This window comes from Sorex fumeus, unplaced genomic scaffold (assembly GCF_029834395.1).
Source record: "Sorex fumeus unplaced genomic scaffold, SorFum_2.1 ptg000072l, whole genome shotgun sequence".
NCBI classification, from domain to species: Eukaryota; Metazoa; Chordata; class Mammalia; order Eulipotyphla; family Soricidae; genus Sorex; species Sorex fumeus.
This window is the reverse complement of record NW_026606129.1, coordinates 59,423,419-59,444,226: the sequence shown is the minus strand read 5'-3', so window position 1 is coordinate 59,444,226 and position 20,808 is coordinate 59,423,419. Positions and strand designations below refer to the sequence as shown.

The window sequence follows — 20,808 nt, the reverse complement described above, 5'->3', positions numbered from 1 at the left end:
TTACTGAATCAAACAAGAGATCGTTTTAGGACCATTTCGTGAATCTGTGTCTAGCTATGCATTAAACACATCATAGTTCAGTACATACGAGCTGATAAAATATTGGCATCTGTAGACCCAACCCTTATAAAAAAAAATATCAGTTTCACAAAAGACCAGACCGATAATTGATCTTAGATATTCTATTTCTTGAGCAACAGTTTAAGTTATTATAATGTTGTTAATCATATTATTAATATTATGTTATTAATCATGAAATTTAGGCATATGTTTCTAAAAGATATAACCTACAATTTAGAATAAGCTGCAGCCATTGAAATATGGTAAGATAATTCCTTTTAAACATAAACTCTACATGCCCTCGAGATAAGAAAAACGACATAAAATATGCATATTAAATGTGATATTAGGAATGAGGAGGCGCGATGTTGGCAGGGTCTTAAGATGGCTGCCAGGTGGCCCGCGACCGACAGAAGAAAAGATGTAGAGTGGGCTGCTCCCTCCTGGCCTAAATGAAAGTGATACTGAGTTAGAATCTGAAGAGGAAGCCACATCAGAGAGTTATAAACCTAAACCTAATTTACAGAAAGATAAGGTAGATGATGGGACCAAGAAAAACACTGAAATCACAGATTGCCCTCTGGATGGGCCCCAAACTGAGCCAGAGGCAAATGTAATTGCATACAAAGAGTGTCCTTCTGGGATCTCTCTAACTATGTGGGAGAAATTTCAAGAATGCATAAAAGAAATTCTGAACAGACATCTGAGAATTCAAGATTCAGAAGGAAAAAAAGAAAACGTTCGAGGAAAGGCAAATTAAACAATGAAGAAGTGCAGGGGGAACCCACGGAGTCGCCTCCCCGACCTGCAGGGAGGGTTCCGGGTTCCGAACATGCAAGGAGGGATCCACCGAATAGACACACGGACACAAGAAGAGACAAGAAGCTAAGAGAAAGGATAGGACAGGACAGGACAGACAGGACAGGACTTTATTCAGGGCAGCAGGGGCTTATATACCTCTCAGTACAGAAAACTATGCATGCAAAGCATAAGGCAGTTACACAAAAAGGTCATGTCCATATATGGTTAGGAAAGTTACAAAGTCTATACGTTTCACATACATGGTTATCATTGTCAGTTACTTCTTGTTTTTGCAGACAGCCATGACAGATGTTTCTGTGACGGATGTTTCCTCAAGATAACCATGCATAGCACAGGACTTCATGCATAGCACAGGATTTGCACAAGTCGGGACATGGTCTGATGCGGGTCACATAGGCCCTTGGTCATTTAGATGGCCAACTTCCCACAAAGAAGAAGAATCTCAGAGTGGCCAGCCCTCCAAGGAAGATGAGTGGAAGGAGCTTACTCAATATTTTGGAATCAATGAAATGTTTGACCCCCCTGTTAAAAAGAAGAAGGTTGAGAAGTCAGGTCTTGAAAAGTGCATAGACCAGGCCGTGGACGACTGGGATATTGAGAAGGCTGAGGAACTCACCAACCAGCTTGCTACTCGAGAACTTGGTGTAAAAATTACAAAAGCAGTAGCCTGCCATAAGTTTATGAAGGCCAAAAAAGAAGCTGAAAATTCACAGGCTGCTCGAAAAAAGAAGAAGCTTGCATGGGGGGTTGAGGCAAAAAAGAGATGGGAAACCAAAAGCAACATGGGATACATGTGACTCCACAGCATGAAGACATTTGAGTTTCGAGTTTCCACTGGAGTCTTAAGCCGCTCAGTTTACTAAGAAGATGCCCCTGCTGTGTTACATATATCTGGAAATCGGTAGAAGGAAGTGAAAATAAGAATAAAATTTGAGTGCTGATTATCAAATCTGTTCATTTCTTTCTTAGAGTTCACTATTGAAGTGAACAAAATGGTGCATTCTGTTCCTATGCAGAAAATATAAGACTACACATGGGCAGAAGATAAGAGTGTGTTTATTTATATATTTACCTCATCCTCCAGTATAAAATCAATTTTGCTTTGCATCCATATGGTGTAGCATAGCCAATGAACTCCCTTTGCTTTCTTGAAAAATGAATAAATAAATAAATAAATAAATAAATGTGATATTAGGTGATTAAGTCCAGGTGAATAGAACAGAAGTTTCATGAATACAATGGAAGAATATATGTGGCCTTCAGGTATGATCAGCCTCAACAAAGGCCTTGCAACAAGGACACTGAGAGCAAACTTCCTGTTGATTTCCAAAAGTCAACATGACAATACTGATAACCTTGGTACCTGGCAACCCAAGAGAGTTACTTTGTTTTCTCAAAAGCAACAGTCTAACTAGGTAAAGAACAGTGCATAAAATATTCATGTTTTTTTAATGTGCTAATCATAGGGCAATGCAAAAGCACTCTTGGTAGAGTTCAACATCTGAATGAAATCTGAACATTAACCACTTAGGTATATAAGTAAATTGGAAATTCAGCTTGGGAGAGTTAATGCAGGATGACTCTAATGAGAAGTCACAAAGTCAAGACAGACAAGATTATGTATCACAGCAGGTTTTTCTTCTACGCAGGCAATCCAGAAAGCAACTGTAATGCAAGATGGCTTTAAATTATGAAATGTGTGTATGTGTATGTAGGCTTCTTCAAGTTTTGTAAGCCTGAGTAAACAATATTCACGACGACGATCACGACCATCCTGTTATTCGTCGATTGCCACAAGCAGGCCCCAGTAACGTCTCCTTCGTCCTAGCCCTGAGATTTTTTTAAAAGTGCCAAATTCAAGGCTCTTTCAGAGATAGGAGAATGAGACCCATCATTGTTACTGGTATTTGGCATATTGGGTACGCCACGGGGAGTTTGCCAGACTCTGCCATGTGGACAGGTTACATTCGGTAGCCTGCCAGTTTGTCCAAAGTAGGAATGAGATAATAAGATGTCTCACGGCCGCGAATTACACGGCACCAGGGGGCCAATTGGTGGGTGTGACCCCCGCCTACTGGAATTTGGAGGATCTGGGTGGAGGATGCTCAGCCCCGATGCGAGTAGGCTTGGAGATCTCAGCCCCGGGACCCGCGTGCCTTTGTTCCTCTGCCAGTACCTTCATGTGTGCAGAGAGTAGTCTCAGCATGGTGGTGTCTGGTCCTGGAGGTCTTCGGCTGCCGGAGCCCTGGCCGGGGCAGGGAGGAAAACTCAACCCGCTCCCCGCCAAGGGGCCCTGGCGAGGACAGCCAGGCGCGGGGGCAGGAGATTCTATTAAAACATATAAATTACTGATCTAGCCTATATATAGATTAATACTTTGTTCTTGAAAATTTTCAACTCCTTCAGAAATAATACTGAGAAAACATGTACATAGAAATTTCAATTCCATTTCGGAAACTGACTGTGGGTTATAAGAAGTTTGGCAGTTAGAACCTCTAAAAGTTCCATTTTTCCACACTTAAAGAACTAATCAATTGATGTGGATTCAACTAGAATCACAAATATTTAACTGCTCAAAGACATTATCTTTTTTCTAAAACCTGTAGTTCACTACTTTTGACATAATAAATGTAACCAAGAAGTCCCACACAAAGTTAGAAAATTAAATTCATAAATTACTGAGATGCTCTAAATGAAGAGAGATAAGTAGAAAATGATCAGAAAGAAAACAAAGGGATTCCATAGAGCAATAACAATGGGAAAACTACACAGAATTTCATCAATTATTAATTTAATTTAGATACATTAAAATTAATTCATAGATTATTATTAGTAACAACAGCTACCGTGTATTTGACAATGTCTCATAACATGGGAAATATGTTTGATATAATTTTTGAAATGTTTGATATAATTTTTGAAAAGGGAAGGTCACATAGAAAGATTGCATTCATCTGGGGGATATAAAGTAACAAAATATGAGATTAATACCCAAGAATAGCTGAGAACAGCACCAGGAGGATTACTCCATAGCTTAGTGGCCAGCCGGGCATTCTAGAGGAAAGGGCAGCTCAGATAGAGAAGGGAACACCAAATAAAGGGTGTTTGGAGGATCCTCCCAGGAGGGGAGATGCATGTCGAAAGTAGACTATGGACTGAACATGTTTGCCACTCAATGCCTCTTTTGCAGACCACAACACCCAAAAGGAGAGAGAGAACACAGGGGATTGCCCTGCCACAGAGGCAGGGGGGGATGGGGGATGGGGGTGGGGGGGATATTATCCATGGTGGTGGAAAATGGGCGCTGGTGGAGGGATGGGTATCTGATCATTGTATAATCGAAACCCAAGCACAAATAATTGTAAATCTACAACTGTACCTCATGGTGTTTCACTAATAAAAAAAAATAATAAATTAAAAAAAAAGAAAAGGGAAGGTCAAAATATATTCAAAGGAATTCATTTGTTCATTCTTACTTATTATTTGTATAGACAAATAAGCAATTTTATTGTGCTAAGTACTTTATTAGAACATAGGGTGCCAAGGAACACAAATGAAAGCTATCTAACTAGTTTTGATGAGAGTTAAAGAGTAAATGTAGGAAGCAGACAAGGTGGGTGGGGGCAGGGGGAGAGGTTGGTGATTTGAAAAAGCCATAAGAAAAGGAAAAGCAGGGGCCAGGGCAATAGTACAGCAGGTGGGGCGTTTGCCTTGCACACGGCCAACCTGGGTTCGATTCCCAGCATCCCCTATGGTCCCCCGAGCACCCCCAGGAGTGATTACTGAGTGCAGAGCCAGGAGTAACCCCTGAATATCGCCAGCTGTGACCCAAAAAGCAATAATAATAATAATAATAAAGAAAAAGAAAAACTAACATTGGAGGCAATATAACTAGTCAAGGAGAACTCCCAGTTTTTAATTTTAGTTTCAGGAAGCAAAAATGACATTTACCAAAGTAAATATTCGGGATGCCTAGCAATAAATTCAGAGTTAATTAACTCCCATGTTACAAAAGCATAGCATCAGATGTCTTCATGTGTCTATACAAAAAGGACATTGCTAAACTTTTCAAAGGACATAAAGGGGGTAAAAAAAGATCAGTATAATATTGGGAGTGCCTAAAGAAATTGGGTGTGCCTCAGGAGCACTGTGATGGTGCAACTCAATAAACCTAAGATCCCTGCAGAAGGAGCAAGGACAAACCAATAAAACACTTAAATTTCAAAGGAAGTACAAATCCAGGTGATAGGAAGATGGGTCACTGGAGTAGCTAGTTGACATTGACTGAAGATAAGAATCAGAGTTTGACTGTGGTCACAGTACTGAGATTATACTGCTCTTGGTTAAATTGTTCACACAAACATGTAAGTACTTGAAGAGTGGTACAAGCTGCAATGAAAAACACAATGAACAGATTGTATTTAAATAGTAACTTTAAAAAGCTGTGATGAATACAAAAATAGAAGTGTGTTTTTAAAAAATAGAGAGGAGGAGGAAATTATTATAAAGACCTAAAACTCAAGTTTTATAATGTCCAAAGGCTTGGAAGCAACAAAACTTCACTTTATTTTTGAAGTGTTTGATTTTATTATGAAAATAAAATAATTATCAGGAATTAATACTAATAGTTATTTAGTAAATATGGAAGAATAATTGTAAAAATAATGATAAGTAATAAACATGAAAGGAAATTTTAAAGTTACCACAGAAGTATTGGCTTTGGCAAGAACCACAGAGGTGTTTAGAAAACAAGAAATTTACACAGTCCCAACCTGTGTTCTTCCAATTTATTAATTTATTACTCTGGTGGCTTTAATATAAAATTTTTTACATCCTTTCCTCAGAAGGTGCAGCTTAACTTTTTTTTTTGTAAAATGTGACTAGAATTTGTGACCCAAGGAAAAATGAAAAGGAGACAAAATAGTAACCTTACCGTGGTGAAACCTTACATATACCAAATTAGTCAAGTGATCAAGATCTATGTCAATAGTACTAAGTTATGGTATTTTGTATCACACCTAATGTGATGTGACAGAAACAGTATTTCACTTCGGTGGAAGTCTTTCTCAAAACCCATCACTTCAGTTATAATCATGAGGAATCATCAACCAAATCCAAATTAAGGAACATTCTAGAAAACATCTGACCATCTTCAAAAGTGTCTATGTTATGGGAAAAAAAAACACCAGGAAAAGACCATGAAACTATGAAGGCATATTGAAGAAGACAAAAGAGAAGTGTCAACAAAATGCAACGGGACATTGAAATGGATCTTGGGAAAAAGAGGATAATAAAAAAAGCCTAATAAATTTCAAGTAAAGTTTAACATTAGTTAATATACTGATGAACCAATAATAATTTTTCAAAGTTTCAATAGACATGTGACTAGATAAGGTTAATAACAGGAGAAGATAAAAAATAATGGGAAATCGGTATAATACTGTAGCACTGTCCTTCCATTGTTCATCTATTTGCTCGAGTGGGTACCAGTAATGTCTCCACTGTGAGACTTGTTGTTACTGTCTTTGGCATATCGAATACACCACGGGGAGCTTACCAGTCTCTGCCATGTGGGCAGGATACTCTTTGTTACTTGCCGGGCTCTCCGAGAAGGACAGAGAAATCGAACCCAGGTCAGCCGCATGCAAGGCAAATGCCCTACCCACTGTGCTATTGCTCCAGTTCGGGAAAATCAGTCTGTTTTTTTATAATTATTTGTAATTATGAATAATTTATATTAATTTGATAAATGATAAAAATAAAAGTATTATTAAATGAGTATCTAGGAGACCAATGTACAGTAATTAAAATAAAAAGCCTAATGAGTGTGCAAAATGAATGGCATAAGGCTTGATATATCAGGAGTTTTATAAGTGGGGAAAGGAGAAATAGTTTGGGTTTTGCAAGGGCAGAAGTAGATGCCAGATTATCACTTCTGCATTAGAGTTTAAGATTTACTTGACTCAGTGCTGTTGCTTGAGGTCAAATAAGAATTGAAAAATGTTCACTGGATTTGGCAATTACCTGATCCATGTATAATGTGGACCACTGGTCATGATTGGAGAGGCCATCATCCTTGAAATCTGTCAATACCAATCAGCCCCTTTCCATTATCCATGTCAGATCTAAACTATTTCCTGCTTCAAAGTATGCAGCCACCATGAACAAAGTTTTGAAAGTGATTTGAGAACTTTCACAATTCCTACGTAGATTTGCAGAATAGAGGTTACTGAAATATCTGGAAGTGTGAATAATCTAGTTATCTGTTAATAGTTTCATATTTTCTGAGTCTTGACTGCTTCATTCTATCAAGTAGGAATTTTTAAGTGCTCAAACATTAGGTCAAGCCAGCAAAAAATTTAATAAATAAAGGAATATTTATTTATTTATTTATATTTCGTCATACCCAGCAGTGCTCAGGAGTTACTCCTGGCTCTACACTCAGGAATTACTCTTGGCAGTGCTCGTAGGACCATATGGGATGGTGGGAATCGAACCCAGGTCAGCCGCATACAAGGCATACGCCCTACCCTCTGTGCTATCGCTCCAGCTCCAATAAAGAAATCTTTATTTTTTATTTTTTTATTAAAAATTTTTTAATAGTGAGACATCATGAGGTACAGTTGCAGACTTACACATTTTTGTGCTTGGGTTTCAATTATACAATGATCAAATACCCATCCCTCCACCAGTGCCCATTTCCCACCACCACGGATCCCGGTATCCCTCCCACCCCCCATCCCCCCCCATCCCACCCTGTCTCTGTGACAGGGATTTCCCTCTGTTCTCTCTCTCCTTTTGGGTGTTGTGGTTTGCAAAAGAGTCATTGAGTGGCAATTGTGTTTGGTCTATAGTCTACTTTCAGCATGTTTCTCTCATCCTGGGAGGATCCTCCCAACACCTTTATTTGGTGTTCTCCTCTTTATCTGAGCTCCCTTTTCCCCTAGTATGTGTGGTTGGCCTCCAGGTCATGGAGTAAAATTCCTGGTACTAATCTCGGCCATTCTTGGGTGTTAGTTTCCTATTTTGTTACTTTATGTTCCCCAGATGAATGCAGTCTTTCTATGTCTATCCCTTTCTTTCTGAGTCATTTCGCTTAACATGATACTTTCCATGTAGGACCACTTGTATGTAAATTTTATGACTTTGTCTTTTCTAACAGCTACATAGTACTCCATTGTGTAAATGTACCAAAGTTTCTTTAACTAGTCATCTGTTCTCGGGCACTCAGGTTTTTTCCAGATTCTGGCTATTGTAATGAGTGCTGCAATAAACAGACAATTGCAATTGCAGATGTCACTCTGGCTATACTTTCTTGACTCTTCTGGATATATTCCCAGGAGTGGTATTGCTGGGTCAAATGGGAGCTCAATTTCTAATTTTTTGAGAATCATCCATACTGTTTTCCAAAAGGGCTGAACCAGTCGGCATTCCCACCACCAGAGAAAGAGTGTCCCTTTCTCACCACATCCGCGCCAGCACCGGTTGCTTTTGTTCTTGTGGATATGGGCCAGTCTCTGTGGTATGAAGTGATATCTCATTGTGGTTTTGATCTGCATCTCCCTGATGATTAATGATGTGGAACATTTTCTCATGTGTCTTTTAGCCATTCGGATTTCTTCTTTGTCAAAGTTTCTATTCATTTCATCTTCCCATTTTTTGATGGGGTTGAATGTTTTCTTTTTGTGGAGTTCAACCAGTACTTTGTATATCCTTGAAATTAACCCCTTATCAGATGTGTAGTTGGCGAATATCCTTTCCCATTCTGTAGATTGTCTTTGTATTTTGGTCACTGTTTCCTTGGAGGTGCAGAAGCTTCTTAGTTTAAGATAGTCCCATTTGTCTATCTCTGTTTTCACTTGCTTGGCCAGAGAGGTCCCTAAGGTGGCTAGCACCTAGTGAGGTTTCTGGACTTTTTTCCTCGTGGTCTCCCTGTGGTGGGGATTTGTGTTATTTCTTCATGTTGTTGTGTAGGTGTAGGGGTAAGATTTCTTGATTTGAGTGAAGTACCTGTGGCCGCATAAGCATTGTCCTGCCGAAAATTAGGCCACGCCCACTTTTAAAGCCACGCCCACCTCTACGTGGCCACACCCCCACGGATACCTAGTGTCTGTCCAGGAAGTAAAGACTGGGTGGGGAGAATAGACCAGCTCGGCTTGGGTGGCAGAAAGGGAGAGGCAGAGGGGCTCAGATCAGCTTTTCCTCCCAGCGTCGGGGGGGACGCCTCCGGACACTTGCACAGTGGAATCCCAGCCTCGGGTCCGAGGAACGGCGCGAAAACTAACCTGGGAGGTGGGGGAAAAAAGACCAGCTCGGCTGAGGTGGTGGAAAGGCCAATAAAGGAATCTTTAAAACCAAATCTAAAATTTTCTGAGTACCTATAAAATGACCAAGCTAGTAATGTGAGCCATTATAAAATTTACTTCAAATTAAGAACATGTGAATAAAAGTATGTAAAATTAGGGCTTGGGAATGTGTCTCAGTGGTAGAACACTTGCTTTTCAGACATAAAGGCATAAATCTGTCCCTAGCACCAGCCCATATGGCTTAGTGCTATCATGGTGACAAAGCCATTTTTTTATTCCCCACACCATAGCCAAACACATGTAAGTTCTAAAACCAAAATGTGCAATAATCCATTTCATATACCACAACAAAATATGTGAAGACCGCAACAAAGTGTACATGACCCCCAGTCATCACAAGCATAAGGAGAGAATGGCAAAAGGAGAAAACATGCAAAATAAGAGATACAAATAAATTCTATTCACTGTAATCACCAGAAAAATTTATAATTTATGAACCATAAAATATAATATGTAGATATCACAGCTGTTCTCGGGTGTTAGTCTCTTGTTCACTCCATGGCTTAGAGGCCAGCCGCACACTCTAGGAGTAAAGGCAGCTCAGATAGAAAAGGGAGCACCAAATAAAGGGTGCTGGGAAGATCTGCCCAGGATGGGAGATGCCTGCTGAAAGCAGTCTATGGACCGAACATGATTGCCACCCAATGTCTCTTCTGCAGACCACAGCACCCAAAAGAAGAGATAGAACAAAAGAGAGTGCCCTGACACAGAGGCAGGGTGGGATGGGGGAAGGGGAGTGGGAGGGATACTGGGATCAGTGGTGGTGGAGAATGGGCACTGGGGGAGGGATGGGTGTTCTATCATTGCATAACTGAAACCCAAGCACAACAACTTGTAAGTCTACAACTGTACCTCATGGTGTTTCACTAATAAAAAAAATTTTTTAAAATATAATATGTAGAAAAATCAGGAATTAAAATAATGGGAAAAATTGTAAGTTATTAAAAGGTGGACTCTTATTATCTCTAGTTATATTTCTAATTGATTTGTGGTTTATTTATTATGGTTAAGTCCCACCTTACAACCATCGTACAGTGACAGCTACAAATGAAGAACTATGCAACAAAGAGAGAGGTAAAGTTACCCAAATAAAATACAGTTCATTATATATAAAATACAGTTCATGTGTGCAAAACAACACATTTCTACAAAAATACTCATCACAAAGTTCCAAAAAGAAAAAAATAAGTATAGGCAATTTTTTGGAAGGGTCACACATGAAATGTCAGTGTGACAAATAAAACTAGAATTATAATATTATGTTGATAAAGATAGATGATAGATAAGATATGTTATGATAATACAAATCTGAAACTTAAGTTAAAAGTAAGCATGTTAAAATTAAAATAGACTTTTTGAAAAAGCATTATTTGCCTGATTGAAAGTTTAAAAAAAGATTATCGCAATAAGACAAAAAAATTTAACTTGTTTTTTCAGTACTTGACTTCAAAATCCTCAGCCCTTTCTGTGCAATGTCAATACCACTTCCTGAAAATTGAGTTGTAATCAACATCATAAATAAATTATCCATTCAAAGGCTCATAGCAATATGAATGGGGTAAATGAAATCCTAGCAGAGTGTTTTTTATAAAACGCAGAAGAGGTAAAGTGAAAACCTGTCTAGGCTGAGTCTGTTTTATAAAACAGTGATAATTTTTAAGAATTAAAAAATCATGGGAAAGAAAGATGGCGGCCGCACGGGAGCCTTGTGGACAGCAGGTTTGAGCCGGGGGTGGGGGGCGGCAGGGGCCTCATGGGAAGGGGGGCGTTGTGGGCCGTCCTTCACGCCCGACCAAGGTCACCAGCTGCCCCCCACGCGCGGCTGCCGGCACGGCCACAGCCCCGGAGGCACAAGGACTTAGCACAGAGAATCACCCGCTTGGAGCAGAAAAGCAAATGGACTATGTGTTAAACCGCGCCAGCATGCCTGCCCGGAGGGGAAAGGGTGTTGACCCACTCGCCCGCTCCTCTCTGGAAAGAAAGATGGCGGCCTCATGGGAGCCTTGTGGACAGCAGGTTTGAGCCGGGGGTGGTGGGAGCGGCAGAGACCTCATGGGAAGGGGGGCGTAATGGGCCGTCCTTCATGCCCGACCGAGGTCGCCAGCTGCCCCCCACAAGCGGCTCTCCGGCACGGCCACGACTCCAGAGCACAGAAACCAATCTCTTAACTATCTAACTTTTAATAGAAATTCTTCCAGGGTTAATAAGTAAAATAGCAGAAATCCAAAACCGCGCGGCTGCGACATCATTTTATTCTTAAACCAAGTTGTAGAAAGCAAATCATTTCACAACGCTGTTTCAGCATGTCTGATTGGGGGGAGGGTCGTAAACTCTAAACAATAATGGTGCATCTTCTATCGAAACAATGTATCTAGTCAAAGTAGATAGAGTATTAACTAGAACTCATCTGCCTCACAGAAATTGGGAGGGGTGGGAGGTGGGGTTCTATTGGGGTTCGCGGTTAAAAATAAGTATTGGTAAAGGGAAATGTGTTTGATATTTACATGACTGAGACTTAAAACCGAAAGCTCTGTAACTTTTCCCACAGTGATTCAATAAAGAAATAAATTATAAAAAAATAAAATAAATAAAGGTAAAGGTAAAGGCCAAAAAAAAAAAGAATTAAAAAATCTTAAGTAACTAGAAATATAAATACATGGGTAGAAGGAGGATTTGTAGACTCTATTTTAGATTGTATGTGACTAATAACAGATACTTGGATAACTGTCATATTCCTATTTCCCTAACAATTTTCCCGAACAATGTATACTGCAGTGTTCTCACACAACTCAAAAGTTAAGCCAGATTTAATAAACAAGATAACATAATATATTGAGACACAAAATAGTTACATTTTAAATTGTTATAGTTAAATCAATAGTTTTATTCATTTTTAACACTGTAATAACCAAGATTTTAGGGATTTAACTGGGGAGCCAAAGACATAGTTCAAAAGTTAGAACACATGTCTTGGGTATCAAAGTTACATATTTCTTCATTCATATGCAGTGTACAAAGGAAGAGCTCATTCTTGCATTCCCATTCAACCAAAGAGTCACTGTGTCTCACTGTCTATAGTCTAATTAGTCTAATTACAAAACCTTATGTGAAAAAATTATTGCAAACAGAAAATGTGAGGTGACAATGGGATTTTTTAAGTACATATTCAAATGGACCCAGCCTTCAGAACAAGATATTATGAGCTTAAAAAAAAAAGTATGCACAGTTACCAGAGGGTGTATAGAGTTCCAGAGGGAAAATAAATACAGGGAAGCATAACTAGTTCAACAATCACCTCAGTAAATAACTCAAAGTGTTAAGTAAACTGATTAATTTGTAAATGTTTTCTGAACATGGAGTATAGTTCCTTGTCAATGTCTCTCCCAGGAGAGGGGATGGTCTTTCTCAGAACTTTCCTATCTAAATAAAAGGAACCTTGATTTGTTCGAAATGTTTCTCACCATATAGATTAATTAAACTGTGAAGTAGGGTTCAATATATGAAACACTAACCCATTAAAAAGGGCATCTATGTGGCCAGATGTTGATCTTAAAAAATATGTGGTCACTGAAAAGCTCTGAAATGCTTTTTCAGTGGGTAAAAAAAGAAGTAAACAGAACTGACAAATGAAGACTCAAGGAAAGTATATCAGAATATTATGCAACAATGTTTCTTTAAAATGAAACTACAAATAAATAAATAGATAAATAAACAAATAAATAAAATGAAACTACTGAGTAATGATGTTCAAGCGGGGGGTAGTGGCCCAGGAAATTTCAGCTGACATCCAAAAGGACCCGTCCTCAGAGTCTGACAGTTGCTAGAAAAATGTACACTCAGCAGGGCTAATATTCAAAGATAATAGGAAATCGCGGGGCCAAAGGCTAACGTATGGTTGTGGAAATGCCAGTTTTTCCTTGTTCTCTTTTAAAAGAATTTCTTGAATCACTGTGAATTTCAAAGTCACTCATGATTGGGTTTCAGGAGTACAATGCTTCATCAGAGTCCACTTCTCTCCGCCAATGTCCCCACTTTCCCTCCCACCCCCGGTGTTTCTCTACTGCTGGATTTTTTTTTCTTTTTCTTTCTTTCCTTTTAGGCACAGTGGTTTTCAATACTTTTACTGAGAGGGTATCATGCATATCACTTTACTTCCTTTCAGCACCCAGTTCTTGTCCAGAATAGTGATTTCCCTTGATCATTGTTGTAGTGGCCCCTCCCTGTCCTATCCTTCCTCTCTCCTCTGGCAGCTTTTTTTTCATAATGCCAATTCAGAAAACACTAGGCAAGTTTTCAACAATCCATGGTAAAATATGCAAAGCTTGTAAACATGGGTAACCACAGTAAAGTGCATATAATTAGCACACAACGCTAATATAATAGTAATCGGTTAATTTTACTTTACTATTTATAAAACTCTGAAATTCCTTAACTATTATATAAGCAGTGGACTTATTATTTTATTGCATCTTCTGTATTAATAGATTTAAGCTTGCATATTGAAATGAATTAGCTGGTGATTGAACTTTAGAATTACAAAACTGTGAGTGTAAGAGTTAGCATTTGTTCATTTTAGTAAAATAGATTTGGGTTCTGCAGTTTTGTGAAGTCACTTATCCTCATGCCATATCTATAAAGAAATTATATTATCAATCTATTCAAAACTACCTAATTAAATGTATTTAAATGTTAAAAATTCTAATTTCTCTTCCATTATTTTGAAATTTTTCTTATCAATGCCTGCTGGAGCGATAGCACAGCGGTAAGGAGTTTGCCTTACAAGCGGCCAACATGGCCGACCCGAGTTCGATTCCTCTGCCCCTCTAGGAGAGCCCGGCAAGCTACCAGAGTATCTCGCCCGCGCAGCAGAGCCTCGCAAGCTACCTGTGATGTATTTGATATGCCAAGCACAGTAACAACAAGTCTCATGATGGAGACACTACTGGGCCCACTCGAGCAAATCGATGAACAACAGGAGGACAGTGATCCATGATCTTATCAATATTTTTCCTGAAGGTCAGGTGAAATCAGTCATTAGTGGCATATATAAATATTATATAAACTACATGTACACCACATATACACTATATATAATAATTTCCAGAACCTACAAATAGGAGGAGCTAGATCATTTCATTTTACACAGAAATATAATCACAAGGACTTTTTAGTCTAACTTCATAGACATCTTTGAAATTAAAATGTTATTGTTACCTGGATTTTTTAAATTTTATTTGCACCAATGAAAGTTATTCTTGTTTTATTTCTCTACAACTTCCAGGGGCTAGAGTTTTTTAACAAAAGTCCCTCATTATAATTCTAAGTGATGAGATACTCTCAGAGAATGATGGAGAATGGTAATGGAATCTCTTTTACCCTGAAGAAATAATAAAATGATTCAATTTTCACAAAGGAATTCTGATTTGCAGACAAAAAAACTAAAAAGGTCCTTTTGTTTACTTTCCATTAGAGAAGTTAAGTATACGTGCCACTTCTACCCCTAGTTATTTTAGAGCCAGTGAATGATCTTGCACCTCCCAGTTACTAGGTTCTACAAGCTGAGGCTTGTTCAGAAAGTTGAAATGAAAATAAGTGAACTGTGAACCAGCAAATGTAGTCTTGAGTTTCAACTGTTTAAATATTCTCTTTATTAATGGAAAATCACTGAGTCTCTCAGTTGCTTTGGAACTAAGATGTATTTAGGATAAGTGGATAATTTCACTAAAGCAGTGGCTGGCATTTATTAACAGTCAACTATGCAACTAGCACTCGGAAAAGTACGTGCAACTACATGATCTCATCTAACTCTTAGAAGGACAATAAAGTGAACAACGTTATAGAACAGAAGCTGGGGCTTATTTAAAAAATTAGATAGAGAAGAAACCTGTATGACAATAATAACTGGGAATGATCACTCTGAATAAGATTTGAGTGTCAAAAGAATGTAAAGGGGTATTCTTGTTAACCTTTCAGTATCAATATTGCAAACCACAATATTCAAAAGGAGAGAGAGAGAGAAAGAGAGAGAGAGACAGAGACAGAGAGAGACAGAGAGACATACAGAGACAGAGAGACAGAGACAGAGAGAGATACAGAGACAGAGACAGAGATAAAGAAGAAAGGTGCCTGCCATAGAGGCAGGCAGGGTGTGTGTGTGGGGGGGTGAGGGGTGATGAGAGGAACCTGGGGACACTGGTTCTGGGACATGTACACTGGTGGACAGATAGCTGTTGGAATACTGTATGTCTGAATTCTAATCATGAACAGTTTTGCAAGGGTCTATCTCACAGTGATTTAATAAAAAAATTAAAATAAATAAAATAAATAAAAAATTGGAGGATACTGAGCCATACCCAGCTAAAAATAGGGCTTACTGCTGGCTCTTTGCTCAGAGTTCATTTTTGACTGCTTAGGGGTCCCTAGGTGGTGCTGGAATTGAACCATTATCAGTCATGTACAAGGTAAATGCTTTAATCACTGTACCATGGTCCCAAAGTTGAAAGTATTTTTAAATGGTTTCTCCTTATGTCAAGTTTTCTAATTGATATTCTCTGATTTACAGTAATTAAAAATGGTTTCTCATGCACATAAATGAAGCTGAAGTTTTAATCTATCAACCAACTTAACAGAGTCCCAGAGTAATGGTATTATAGTTGACAACAAAGCTCTCACTTAAAAGTCAATCTTGTTATTTTATTTTATTTACTTAAATTATTACTAGAAAGCAGCTGATGAACAAATCCCAAACTATACCTACCTTCAGGTTTTCTTTTCTTTACATATTTAAGTATATCAACTCCAAAGGCATACAGTATGTTTTCCAAATATGTTAGTGAAAAAGAAACATAACCGCTTTTTAATGAGCACACAAAGAATGATTTTCTGTAGACTTCAGGAATATAAATACCCAATACATTGCTGTTTCATATCAAGTATTTACATGTCTCATATTGTAGTCAGAAGTCAGAGTCTATTTTACACAACCCATAGTTTGTCTTTGTTTGTTTTTTTTTTTTGTTTTTTTTTTTTTGTTTTTTTTTTTTGCTTTTTACTCCTGGCTCTGCACTCAGGAAATTGCTCAGGGGACCATGTGTGTGGGATGTTGGGAACAAAACCAGGGTCAGCCGTGTGCAAGACAAATGCCCTACCCGCTGTGCTATTGCTCCAGCCCCCCACCCCCATAGTTTCCTTAAAAGCTGATACATTGTGTTTGCTCTGAAAGTAGCACTGTAGCACTATCCTCCCCTTGTTCATCGATTTGCTCCAGCGGGCACCCCTAACGTTTCCATTGTGAGACTTGTTGTTACTGTTTTTAGCATATCGAATATGTCACAGGTAGCTTGCCAGACTTTGCTGTGTGGGAGGAATACTCTTGGTAGCTTGCCGGGCTCACTGAGAGGGGCGGAGGAATCCAACCCAGGTTGGCTGAGTACAAGGCAAATGCCCTACCCGCTGTGCTATTGCTCCAGCCTCCCCAGAGTTTTCTTAAAAGCTGATATACTGTGCTTTCTCTGGAAGCACATATATTAAAATTAGAACAATACAGAAAAGTTAGAATGGCCCCTATAAAAGGACGTCATGCAAATTCATGGGCCATTCCCTGTTTTAATTACAGTTTACTCATAAAACATATAAACATTTACACTCTTATAAGTCAATATTACCTCAATAAAATTAAAACTAAAAGGAAAAACAGTTACAAATGTGTTTCAAAGAAAACACTACAGGTTATCAAACCTTCAATTCAAAACAAATCTATAAAGACTCCTAGGAGAATTCTAGGAGCTTTTTGAAAATTAGCATCTTCAGGATTTAACAGTTATTTCTGGAATGTATTTTCTAACAGGGAGGTAACAATGTTAAGTAGAGAGGTTTAAGTATATTTATTTTTAAAATGTTTAAGATAATTATAATGACACCTGGAGAATAAGGAGTACTTATTTATCCCATTCTGTGTATTCACATAACTAATAAGAAGCCCACGGCTCTCTCTCTTCACCTGCATCTGGTGGTCTCAAGGCAATTCCCCACCTGAGACATCCAATGCAAAGGGTGGACAAAGGAGGAAACGAGGGCTAGGCTGGTTGGAATTAGTTGCAGTTTATTCCAATCTCACCTCTGTTCTCTGACTCTCCTTCCATAAATCTCTTTTCTTTCTCTGGATTCCCCTCGATCCTCCCTGATCCCCTGCTTCTCCTTGATTCCTCTTCCCTGGACCCTGCTCCTACGTTCTTCTCTATCTTCTTCTCCTCTACCTTCTTCTCCTACATTCTTCTCCTCTACAATCTTCTCCTTCCTTCTTCTCCTCAACCTTCTTCTCCCTTACCTTCTCCTACCTCACCAGCTCTTACAGCCTTAGTTATATACCCCATAATCAGGAGTTCTGGTAGCAATTACACCTAAGTGTGGTCATACAATCAACTGATGTAAGGCCCCTCTGTCAGAGGAAGTTTCTTCTAGTACAAACTCATTCAGCAAGAAGATCATCTAAGGGTGAAATACCATCTATGGGTGCGTTTCTCCTTTTCTTAGTCCAACAATCATTTAAGCATTCATCTTAATTTTACTTCTTAATAATATTAGTCATTTTGTATGGACACAGTAAGAGATACATTAAGCTTATAGGATGGCTCTCCTGGCATGGTCCTAATCCAGTTGCTACTTTTTGGATCATGGCAGAATTTTTTCATGAACATGCTCTTAACTTATTGTTAAGTATTATGGCGCTTTGGCCTGGTCCATTTTGATGCCAGGGTAGCTCACAGCTTGCCCTGGGTCCATGCAGTCCCTTGTTAGGACTCTGCTTTGGGGGTTCTAGGAACTAAGCGCAACAGAGGCTTAAGTCGAGAGAACAGATGGACAGAAGTGAATATTATTTGGAGTCAATTAACTTCCTAAGTTACAAAAGCATAGCATTAACTGTCTTCCTGTATTAATACCATCTCACGACGGACCTTACCAAGATATAATCTGCTGAAAATTTGGGTATGCGGATTTTGTTACTGAAATCCCCAGGCTTTTACTGAGTTGGGGTGGGCTACCTCCCCCCACTTCCCAATATACATGGAAACACTGGCCGTCAGAGACCCATACATAAATCTTGAAAGAGATCAAAAGCCAGAGACAGAGCAGCAAACCCTGAAGATACCACAGAGCCAGAGATATCACTGGGCCCCATACCAAAGCAAATTTCATTGGGGCACCCCAGATGGAGCAGGTGCATCCTCCCCACCTACTCCAAATGATATCCCAGCAACCGTGAGCTCCCACAAGCAAGGCCCAGGTATGCGGGTTCTAAAACTAAATCTCCATGATGTGTGGCAACAGAGGTGCTGGGTTGTCCCTCCCAGGCTCCCTGCCCTCTCATCAACCTAGCTGTCAGCCCAAAATGTGCCTCTGGGCCCCACCTTAGCGCAGCAACAGCCCTGGTCCAGAGATACAGCAGCGAGTCCCAGAAGACACCACAGAGCCAGGGATCTCTCCAGGCCCCATACCAATTTCACCAGGAAACCCCAGATGGAACAGGCAAAGTCTCCCCACCTACTCCAGATGGAATCCCAGCGACCAAGAACTTCCACAAGCAAGGCCCAGGTATGCGGGTTTCAGGATTAAATCTCAATGCCGCATGGTGGCAGAGGCACTGAACTGTCCCTCCCAGGCTACAAGCCAGCTCATCAGCCTATCAACCCCACAATGTGCCTCTGGGCGCCATCTTAGCACACCAATGACCTGGTCCAGGGACATCTAATTGAATCACAAAATGGATTAGTGTCCTGCAGAAATGTCTCCAGAACCCAACCATTTACAATCTAGGATTCCAGAAGATCTCAGCTGTGGCACCCAAGATTTTCAAAATGAGCAATGGACAATAAATAATATAGCATCTCCCCTGGCAGGCAAGCTTGAATAGTGGTGGGAAAATTTGAGCAAAACATAATGCCCAAAAGTAGAGAGAGAGTACTGGGGAAATTGCCTGCCATGAAGACATATTGAGGATTGGGATGGAGGGGTGGGGGGTATAATTGGGACACTGATGGTAGAAAGTATGCACTGGTGGAGGAATGGGTGGTTGATCATTGTACAGCTGAGTCTGGAACATGAAAGTTTTGTAACTGTAAATAAATAAATAAACAAGTAAATAAACACAACTTCAAGAATAAGAGGACATATGGAAATGGAGACACATCCCCTGCTCATGGATTGGGAGAATTAACATTGTCAAGATGGCAATACAACCTAAAGCATTATATAGACTAAATGCAGTCCCTATAAGGATAGCCACACCATTTTTAAAAGAAATAGATAAAGCACTCCTGAAATTCATATGAAACAATAACCTCCAACAAATAGTTAGAGGAATTCTTGGTGAAAAGAAGATGAGATTCATCAACTTCTCCAACTTCAAACTGTACTACAAAGCAGTAGAACAGCATGGTACTGGAATAAAGACGGAACCACAGACCAATGGAATAGAATTAAAAATCCTGACAAAGACCCTGAAATATATGGCCACTTAATCTTTGATAAAGGACCAAGAAATGGGAAGTGGAGCAAGAATAGCCTCTTCAATAAGTGGAAAAACTGGACAGTACGTGCAAAACAATGAACTACAGGGTGATTCAACTTTTTTAAAAAGAGAGAGAAAAAAATCTTTTGTACACAAATTATTTCAACACAATTTTCCCAATTTAGTATCTAAGTATATGTTCTTTAGGTCGATTGCAAAAATACCACACCTACAAAAGGGTTCCCCCCATCCTTCCTTGTACTGAATTTTTTTTAGTCTATTATGTTTATTAGCTTCAAATGACAGAAACTAACTCTGTCCAAATAACCTAAAGAATCAGTTTATGGATAAATATTGTCTCAAATGGTACAGAGCACATGCCTTGCATCAATCCCCAGCACCATATGGTCCTCCCAGTAGTGTCCTGGCCCCCACGCAACAATGCACTACAGAATGTCTTCTTCTCTTGTACAGCAACAGCAGCAGCAGCAACAAAAGTAATAAAGAAATATTGAGAAGCTGGCAAAAACACTAATAGGAGAACCGATAATCAGAATTAGGAGGACTTGGCTTATGATCCAGAGTAAAGTACTAAAAACACCTGAAAAATTGATAATATAAATAATACTACCACCACTATTTCCCTACTAATTTCACTCACATTTCCAACATTTTCATCATTTCTTTCAAAAGCAGTCTTTTATTTTTAGTATCACAGAATTATACATACAAGTATTCCATATATTTGACAAACATGTACTGAAAATAAATCATATTTTTAATTGATTTAAGAATCATCTTTATTCTTACATATATTAATTTATAGTCTCTGGGTCTTGGCCATTGATGGGATTACATGGCGCGAGGGGGCCAGCTGGTGGGTGTGACCCCTGTCTACTGGAATCTGGAGGATCTGGGTGGAGGATGCTCAGCCCCAACCTGAGCAGGCTTGAATATTTCAGCCCCGGGACCCGCATGCCTTTGTTCCTCTGCCAGTACCATTATGCATGTGGAGAGTGGTCTCAGCCTGGTGGTGGCTGGGGTTCTCACCAG

At 39.3% G+C, this 20,808-nt stretch overlaps 1 non-coding gene and 1 pseudogene across 1 annotated transcript; both read left to right on the top strand.

Moving 5' to 3' along the window:
• Positions 1 to 481: 481 nt before the first annotated feature.
• Positions 482 to 2,030, top strand: LOC130037698 (protein FAM204A-like; annotated as a pseudogene).
• A 14,720-nt stretch (positions 2,031 to 16,750) lies between these two features.
• On the top strand, positions 16,751 to 16,856 carry LOC130037937 (U6 spliceosomal RNA). The gene has a single exon (XR_008794522.1). It is a non-coding gene; the product is annotated as a U6 spliceosomal RNA (small nuclear RNA).
• The last annotated feature ends 3,952 nt before the right edge of the window (positions 16,857 to 20,808 follow it).